Source organism: Myotis brandtii, unplaced genomic scaffold (genome assembly GCF_000412655.1).
Source record: "Myotis brandtii unplaced genomic scaffold, ASM41265v1 scaffold179, whole genome shotgun sequence".
Lineage (NCBI taxonomy): Eukaryota > Metazoa > Chordata > Mammalia > Chiroptera > Vespertilionidae > Myotis > Myotis brandtii.
The window spans coordinates 2,329,940-2,338,936 of record NW_005356635.1 but is presented as its reverse complement, the minus strand read 5'-3'; positions in this window follow the sequence as shown (position 1 = coordinate 2,338,936).

The following is an 8,997-nucleotide window of genomic DNA, read 5'->3' as shown; positions in this document are numbered from 1 at the left end:
TCTCTCTCTCTCTTCCTCTCTCTCTCTCTCTCTCTCTCTCTCTCTCTCTTCCTTTCTCTTTCTCTCTCTAAAATCAATACTTAAAATTAAAAAAAAAATCCCCATGTTATGGGTAGGTCTTTCCACCCAGCAGGAGTTTTTACAAATTTGCATAAATTCCTTAGGTCTTCAGTAGCTGAGCTGTAATCTCTGGAACCTAACCTGCTAGTGGCTGAGTCTAAAATGTTCAGAACTTCACTTCAAGGAACATTTACACATGTCATAAACTTACCAAAACATCACTAATTATTCCTTGATCAGTTTCCTAGAAAGGCAACCTGACAGTGCGCCCCCCAGGCCAGGGACCTAAGTCCCTTAACCTTGTTCTGGAATTTCTCTGACATAGAGAAGCAGTCCAGGGAGAATCTAGAAATCTAGTGAATCTAGTAATGGGAATTGTGAGGTAATTTAATGCCCCCAGGGCAGTTCTTGGCCACCGGGAGACAGAAGCCAATGGGTAAACATTTTCCTGTTTTTCCTTTGAGTGGATTATCCTGAGATGTGAGTCTTATCGATTCTCAGGATGACTCATACTATTGAGCGTCTTACCAGCCTTAGAAATGGCCAAGTGGAAAACTCATCCTGGGTCATTTCCTTTCTCTCCATATATCTCACTGCTTACTCCTTGTTCCTGCTGCTGTGGAATCACACTCCCAAATATGATACTCAAATATCAATCTTTGCCTGAAGCATTTTTAGTGGAAACCAGGGTACAATAGCCAATGGTGGGGCCATGTTCTGCTTTCATGGTAAGAAGTAAAGCAGCAGGATACAATCCTATGAGTCCAGCTGCCCTGTGGGCCCTGATGTGCTTCTCTGTGGGACGATGTCGGCGTGGAGATGTGTGCCACCTCTCACCAACCTCTGCTTGTAGGTTTCTGGAGGAAAACCCCATGCTGTGTGTGCTTGTATAATTTGCCCCCATTCTCCTCATATCCTTGCTCCATTGACTGTTATAGGAAAATTCCAATGAGCCATTTTTGCTTTTCCAAGGCTTTTAACTAATGTGTTGGTCTCCAAAAACATGTACAGATATAAATGTAGGAGGCTGTGTATGCGAATATATTTGCAGACTCCTCTTGGGGTTGGTTTGTTTGAAAATGATGTTAAATTTCACCAACTAGTAAAGTTGAACTACTAAAGCACGGTGAGAGGGTATGTTCATTTTAAAACCCTGACACATCTGTAAACCATACAGTGCTATCTCTGGCAACTTTCATACATTTTACATTGATAATAAACTTACCAAATTAGATAAAATATAAAATAAATAACACAATGCGAAGACCACAATAAGTCTTCGTTAAATTTTGGTTTCCTTTCCCTACTACCACAGGAATTTACATTTCCTTTCTCCAGCTCTGTGGACATGAACTGAAAAATAGAACTTCCTACATATGACAAATGTTCAGAAGCTTGCGTTACATTTTTGGCAATGCTATTAATGTCAGTGAGCTTCTTCAGAAACCTGTATTGATGCCATTTTAATATTTGAAATGGTTCATTTGGCGAATGCAAACAGTACCAAGCAGTAGGATTCTGTGGCCTTTTGCCTGGATAATGGATGTAGAACTAGGTCCTAACTGAATTTTCTTGTTCTTTTGTTCTTTTTTAAAATGCAGATCATACATCAGGAAAAAAAAAAGTGCTAAGGTCTCTGTCATAGTCAGTATCTATCATCTGCAGGGACAAGGAATGCCTTGGGCTGCAAATTCCTTAGAAACTACCAGTCACTTTCTCCTTTCCTCCAACTTGTCCCTCATCACCCAGGAACTATCTTCATCTGCTAAAATCTGTCGGGAGCTGGAGACAAACCTTTACTCTAAAACTTTAAAACTTGATGGTGCATCCTGGCCAGGTGGCTCGGTTGGTTGGAGCATTGTCCTGTACATCAGTTGGGTTTGATTCTGGTCAGGGTGCAGAGGGGAGGCAATCCATCCATGTTTCTCATCTCTCTCTCTCCTGCTGCCCCCTCTTCCTCTCTCTCTCTCTCTCTCTCTCTCAAATCGATTAAGTGCACACACACACACACACACACACACACACACGTGCGCGCGCGCACGTTGATGGTGCATGGATTTATGTCTCTCTGCCTTTCCCTACCTAGAACCTAGAATTTGTTTACATACCTCTAAATGGCCTATTTACATTGTCATGTGCATGAGGACATGTGTAGTATTTCATTTTTTGCTTGCAATTAGGTTGATTCTCCCCTATGCTTTCTGGAATGTATAAGACCATGGAGAAGTAATATAAAATTACTTTGTGTGTGTGTGTAATTTCTATTTAGACCATCATTTCAAATCAAAGATGTTATCTACTGGTTGACATCTAGCATTCCTTTATAATTAACTTTTAAGTCTTGGGAAATATGTTAAGATTGAATGGATGTCTTCAGGAAGCTCACTGGTTGCCTCTTACCCTTGAAAAGAGCATGGGTTAACTCCTGCATTGTGCAAACCACTCTTTCATAATGATAACAGCTCTAGATACATTACAGAAAAAAAATGCTTTATCATATACAATTATACTGTTTAGAATAAATTCAGTTCTGAAGCCAAAACAGCCACAATGAGGTATGTTTCTATTTCACAATAATGAACATGATTACGGTACATGGTTAGAATGAGAGTTCAGCATTGTGAGTACTCCCTAAAGCCATATTCTTTAGGAAGTCTTTGGAGCACAAAAGAACATTGCTTTCAATAAATCAGCCTATTCTTTCCAGTGTATATGAACATTAGCTGATTGCTATTGTTTTTCTGATAATATGTTTTACTATCTATATTTCCCTATGAATTATATTACTTAAGAGAAGGAAATGCACCTTACACATTTAAAAATTTATAGCTTTGAGTGTATACCACAACCTTCTAAATGAATTATTGATTTGATGAATTTGGTTTGGTCTTAGTGACACAGCTTATAATGTTAATACAATATGGTACAATTTCCCAGACTGAATTTTCCAAAGAACATATACACCTCCAAAGTTGAACATAATCCATAGCTTTATTAAGTTTAAGATTCCTATACCTATTAATCAGTACGTTGCATACAAAATGACATATGTACAAAAAGGCACAGATTCTTCTTTATCAATTAGTATTTTTTAAAATGTATCCTAGGAATAAAGTCATTTAGGGGTGATTGTTAAACATCGCTTCAGGTTACTTATATTTTATATCTTCTGATCAGAATCCCTGGGGCTAGAGGCTAGGAATTTGCATTTTTAATAAATTCCCTGGTTGGTTCTTCAAAATACTAAAGTATGAGAACCACTCATCTGAAAGCTTACATAACAGAAGCTTAAAATTCTACTTTGGTGATAGGAAGCTGTCTGTTTTCCATACTGAGTCTGTTGCACAAGGATACTCCACAAGATGAGAATCAGCACTTTTTTCTTGCAGAGTAAGAAAGACACCTTCTATTTCCTAAAGTAAATAATAGCAAAATTAAGAATGAGCTATAAATTATAGTAAATGCTGATAACTTGAAATCTCCAAAATGGAATAAATTACTGACTATTGCACTTTAAATGGGCATTAAGAGTGTTCCAAATTACCAATATTTTCCATTTTGATAAATTGGCTTTAATTTTTTATCAGACAATGTATAAGTATACCCTGTAGCATGTGCCAGACAGTTCCATTAGGCATTCTCAATTGCATTTATTTTCTTTAATGTATAAACTGTATAAACTAAAGATAGTTTGGAGAGCCTGATGCCCAACTCCATCATGCTGCTTGGACTAGTGCCCCTGGGTTTGGGGCTGTGTTCACACTGAACCCTAGGAAAAAACTATGAAAGTGCAGAGGAGCATAAGTTGGAGTGTCATTATTTTTTATTTGATTTTGAAAACATTGCTCATAAATGCAAAAATAAAAATTCTGGTTAAAATGAAACAATTTGATGAGCAATGAGAAGATATTTGTTCCACTTTATGCAAAAGGGGGTGGGTGCGTATAATAAAGGCACTCAAGTCCTGGGAGTCTAAGAGAGCATAATTAACTCCTTGGCACCATGAGATAGACTCTCCCTGCATGTGGTTCATTGCCAGTAAAGGACATGCCTGGAACCGCTGGCCAAGAAGAATTACAGGCATTTGCTGTTACTTTAAAATATTCATGTTTCAGCTACAACACCGCATATTTTCAATTGACAGATATGGAAAAAAAATAAATAAACTTCCTTTTTTATTTCCTTTCCTGGCATAAGAACCCTACATTATTAACTCTTTCATTTAACAAAACTGGTAGTTTTCATTACCATTGTGAACTTAGAGCTCTCATATTTTGAAATCAACCCATCAATGTATTTTTTAAATAATACCCAAATCTGGAGAATGTATTTACCCACTAAGATCTGTCTGATGCAGATTTATGCATTTTGACTGAAAACTGAACACAATATTTCAAATCATGGCAATGGTAGTTGAAACAGTGGTCCATCGCCCTGAACCAGAAATAAAAAAAATGCACAAAAAACAGTGGGCAGAACTTCGAAGGCTGTAGCGAGTTTAAGAACAACCTGCTGACAAATAGATCGTAAAAACAAAGAACATGTTCTGAAGCAAAATGAAGAGGATTATATAGAAATTATACACACCTAAGCAAAAATCATTTTTAAATTTGTTCTTTCAATTCTATCTCTATTGAAAGGAATTTCCTTACTCTTTTGCATAGAAATGAAAATAGTTGCACAAGAGCCAATTAATATACCCCTAAGACTCAGCATTAAGGAAGAAAAGAAAAAAGTTATGAATGGTTTTCCTATTAAGTTACTAATGCATCCTTTTTGATACCAGGTGCTTTATGTATTGAGAACCAAAAAGCAAAGATCACTGCTTGCTGAGTGAACTCTAGATTTGAAGAGTGGGCCTGTGATTAAAACTCAATATTGCCTCTGAAATAGGTATATATGGATAATATTCCACTGTTTTGTTTGTTTATTTGTTTGTTATCTACAAAGCTCTCTATATTATTCTCTGAATTTTTACCTTCATCTCATTCTCAGGTCAATTACTTGTGACCTATTATCCAAATGTCTCTGCAAATAACCCCCTCCCTGACACCACCAAATCTCATATAAAACAACCCAATAGTAGATATATAACCACGTTCTCTGTGTGGCTCAGAAGCCGGCACAGGGCCTTACATGTGGCAGGTGCTTTCCATATGCAGGTTGAATTGAAATTAAATATATTCTTTCTGGCCCTAGCCATTTAGCTCAGTGGATAGAGTGTCCTGGGTTTGATTCTGTGTCAAGGGTACATACCTCAGTTGCAGGCTCTATCCAGGACCTGGTTGGGACATGTGCAGGAGGCAACCAGTCAATATGACTTTCTCACATCAATGTTTCTCCCTCTAGCCTCTACCCCCAACTCCACTCTCTCTTTAAAAAAATATCAATGGAAAAATATCCTTAGGGTGAGGATTAACAAAAAAAATGAATAAATATATCCTTTCTGCAGAAATCTGCCATGTTAAACTATTATAATTTCTAAAATCCTCTTTACCCATACAGCAGATTCTTTATCAGCTTGGTTTATAATATTCTCTTAGACCCTTAACAAAACTCATATTTATTATGAATGCTTTTGTCACTAAACCATACTTAACAATGTGCTTCATGGTTGTTAAAAATGGCAATTCAGGAAACATTTCATTTGTTTTCTAATTTACATTTTCTAATTTACTCGTTTTCAATAAGTACCACATGCTTTAAATTCAAAGTGTGGTATTGGTCACTTAAAATAACTCAATACTAATGATCAACTTGACATTTTGACAGAACTTGACAGTTTTCAAGGCTTCCAGGGAATACTTCCTCTGATGTTCATAATGGTCACTTGTAACATATACAACACTAACTTCATCTCTGTTAAAAGAGGAAATTGAATATTTCAATGAACTATACAGTCACTGTATATCATCTCTGAATTCATCTCTATTTTAACTACATGTGACACTGGATTCTTCATAAGAACTTTGTACTTCTGTTGTTTTTTTAAAGGGAGAGGGTCCACACCTTACACATTCAAAAATGACAGGAGCAGTTTATGTGTGCACTTCTTTACTTCATTATTGCAAATAATTGGGCTAAGTTAATTTTTGGATGCAGGCAGAATAATATAAAACTCTATTTACAAGATTTTTATTAATGGTTAGCCCAGATTTTTTCTTATTGAAGATTTGCAAACACTGGGAATTGAGGACATTTTTTAAAAAAGAGTGATGGGATATGAGTTCTGCAAAAACTTTTAAATTTTAGATTCCCATTTCAATGGCAAACTTTAAAAATCATTTTGTAGCTTATAAACAAACTAGAAGCCTGGTGCATGAAAATTCATGCACTGGAGGAGGGTCCCTCAGCCCGGTCTGCCCCCTCTCACAGTCTGGGAACCCTCAGGGGCGGGAGGCAACCCAGTGATCAGGGGAAGGTGATGCCCCCATCACACCTCTGCTGCTGCCACTGCCGACAGCACAAGCCTCGGCTGGCCCTGGTTATCTGAGCCTTGGGCGGTCCTGGGAAGCTGGGCAGCTGCCATCCAAAGCTTTCCTGTGCCTTGGGCCCACCCTGGGTGGCTGGGAAGCCTACATCTGAGGCTTGCCTGTGCCTCGGGCCGGCTCTGGGTGGCTGAGGGCAGGTCTGGCCACACCGCGTGCCTCCCACCACCCTCCCCCCCGGCTGGGCTAAAAGGACTGTGGGACTCTGGTGGGGCTGAGGGGATTGGGCGCTGCCATCTTGTGGCTATGGGTGCCACCATCTTTGTTATGGTGTAATGGTCAATTTGCATATTCCCTCTTTATTAGATAGGAAATCTTATTTGAAAAAGGAAATTACAATTTAAAGCTTCAGTCTCAGTCAGCTTGCGCTGCCATAACAAAAAGCATAGACTGGGTGGCTTAAAAACAGGCATTTATTTTCTCATAGTTCTAGAGGCTAGAACATCAAGATCAAGGTGGCAGCTAAATGATTTTATTTCTAGTAAGAGCTTTTCTCCTTACTTACAGAAGGTCACTGTTAGAGTCACTGAAGGAGGAACACACAAGGCCAAAGTGTTAAGGGTTTATAAATTTATTAGGTCATCTTGATACCAGATGGGCTGAGCCCCAAAATGATGCCAGCACCTAAGGATGGGGATTCAGAGATTTTTAAAGGACTCTAGGCAGGCTTTTTCTGGGTGGAGAATTCTCTGGGAGGATCCAGATCCTGAGAAAGTTAGAAGAAGGATAATGGTTTTAGCAAGTGGAATGTGGTCTAAGTGAAAGGGAATGTCTGTTGTGAAGTGGTCTAAAGGTCAGTTCCCAAGGGAGGGGGTATTGACTCAATTATTTGATCAGACCTAACATTCCACCCTTTTTGTTTTATGGAATAAGGACAGAGGTCATATCTTTTGTAGTTACTTCCTGCTGAGGAGGGGGGATGTTGAGATAATAAGGGGATGGACTTTGATTGCAGTCGGCTGGAACACTGTATAAATTCCTCATGGTTGGAGAGAGGGGTTGCAGCAGCATGACTTCCCTGACAGACTGGTTGGTGGAGGCTCCAAAGTGGTCCTGAAGGAAAGATGAAAAATGGAACAGAATACATGGGCCAAAATGAGGATGAGGAATTGGAATGCTAATGGTCCTATGAAGGGAAGTAGCCAGGTATACCAATTTATATTCTTTAGCCAGTAATCCCATGAATTTGATTGATGTTCTCTAATCTTTGCAGCTTTCTGTTAATTTTTGGGTGGCATCTCTGACTAGGCTAGCCTGATTGACATAAAAACAACATTCTTCCTCCAGAAAGAGGCATAGGCCTTCTTTCTTTGCAGTTAGGAGGTCTGGTCCTCTCTGATTTTGGAAAGTGACAGCTGCTCATGAGTCTATCTGATCCTGAATTTGAACTAAACTTTTGGCAATATCATCTAGGCTTTCTTGTAGATTCTAAGACAGGATTTCAAACTATGATAGAGCGTTGGTTAAGCCCCCTATGCCAGTCTCAACACCTGCTGAGATACTGACGGTTATGAGGAAAGGGATTATCTGGGCTGCTCTTTTGTATTGGATATGATGGGTTACAGGGTTGGGTAAAGACCGATTATTAGGAACTACATATATTGGGTGAGAGATAGATAAGAGTACAGTTTCCTGTTCAGTTGGTTGGGAAGCAGATGTATGTGTTTTCCCCTCAGAGGACAAAAAAATCTCTGATCATGGAGACAAGCTGAAAGGTGTAAGGCGAAGAGGTGGATTAAAGGGTATGAGGTTCCTTTTTCAGGTTCCAAGCTCCAAATCAAAAGCATAGTCACCATGGCGCTACTGATAAGAGGTGACAGATGAGTGATTGAGATTCTATTGCAGTGAAAGTGGGTGGGAACAGTAGAATGGGCTATTATCCAAGGGAACAGCAAAAGGGAAAGAAAGAAGAAGTTGAAGCCTAGGGCCTGGATAGTTGGATAAGAGGTAAAATGAACCGGCTGTAGGAAATAACCATTGGCTTCCAGGGAGACCTGTAGAGTTATTTGAGATATGAAAGCAGGTCCATTATCTAATCTGATTGTAATGAGGTGGGTAGGCTCAATCTGGGAATGATATACTGAATGAGAGTTTGAGTGACCTCAATGGACTTTTCAGATGTAGTGGGGAATGCTTCTATCCAGCCTGAGAAGGTATCTACTAGGGTTAAGAGATATTTGGTTCTTTTAGTAGGGGGCATGTGAACGAGGTCAGTGTCCAGGGATTTGGCACCTTGCCTGGTGAGTAAGTAAGAAAGGTCTAACCTGTCCTTGGGAAGATACTGAGTAACAAGTAAAACAGGTTTTGGTGATATCTTGTAGTAGGAAGGCTAGGCTAGGACATGTGATGAGGGGTTTTAGGAGCTGTAAAAGCATTCTGTATCCTATATATAGGGAATAGTGAATAGCCTGTAAGATATTGCAGGCCTATCCCTGGGGAAGGATATATT